Source organism: Penaeus chinensis, chromosome 35 (genome assembly GCF_019202785.1).
Source record: "Penaeus chinensis breed Huanghai No. 1 chromosome 35, ASM1920278v2, whole genome shotgun sequence".
Taxonomy (NCBI): domain Eukaryota; kingdom Metazoa; phylum Arthropoda; class Malacostraca; order Decapoda; family Penaeidae; genus Penaeus; species Penaeus chinensis.
In genome coordinates this window covers 37,160,614-37,161,014 of record NC_061853.1, presented here as the reverse complement: position 1 = coordinate 37,161,014, position 401 = coordinate 37,160,614, and the positions used below count along the sequence as shown (strand labels likewise).

The 401-nt window shown below is 34.4% G+C and overlaps 1 protein-coding gene across 3 annotated transcripts in view; it reads left to right on the top strand.

Moving 5' to 3' along the window:
- The window catches only part of LOC125044432 (carotenoid isomerooxygenase-like), a 4,119-nt gene extending 4,111 nt beyond the window's left edge, over window positions 1–8 (top strand). For all 3 annotated transcript variants that reach the window (XM_047641103.1, XM_047641104.1, XM_047641102.1), the window contains one exon: window positions 1–8. This exon is cut by the window's left edge and continues 707 nt beyond it. The gene's annotated coding sequence lies outside the window, so the exon portion shown is untranslated.
- The last annotated feature ends 393 nt before the right edge of the window (window positions 9–401 follow it).

Sequence of the window (401 nt, the reverse complement as noted above, 5' to 3'; positions counted from 1 at the left end):
CACACACACACACACACACACATATATATATATATATATATATATATATATATATGTGTGTGTGTGTGTGTGTGTGTGTGTGTGTGTGTGTGTGTGTGTGTGTGGTGTTTATATCTATCTATATATATATATATAACTGTGTATATATATACATATAAATATACATATATATATGTATATATCTATCTATCTATCTATCTATATATATATATATATATATATATATATATATATATATATATATATATAGACTGCCGCGATAGCCCAGTGGTTAGCGCACTGGACTTCGGCCCTGTGGTCCCGAGTTCAATTCCCCGTCGCGGCGGTCGTAAAAATGCCTGCGCTCTGACTGCTGCCTCGAGCCTGAGAAAACGACATATCGCCTTAAAAAGTCAAACGCA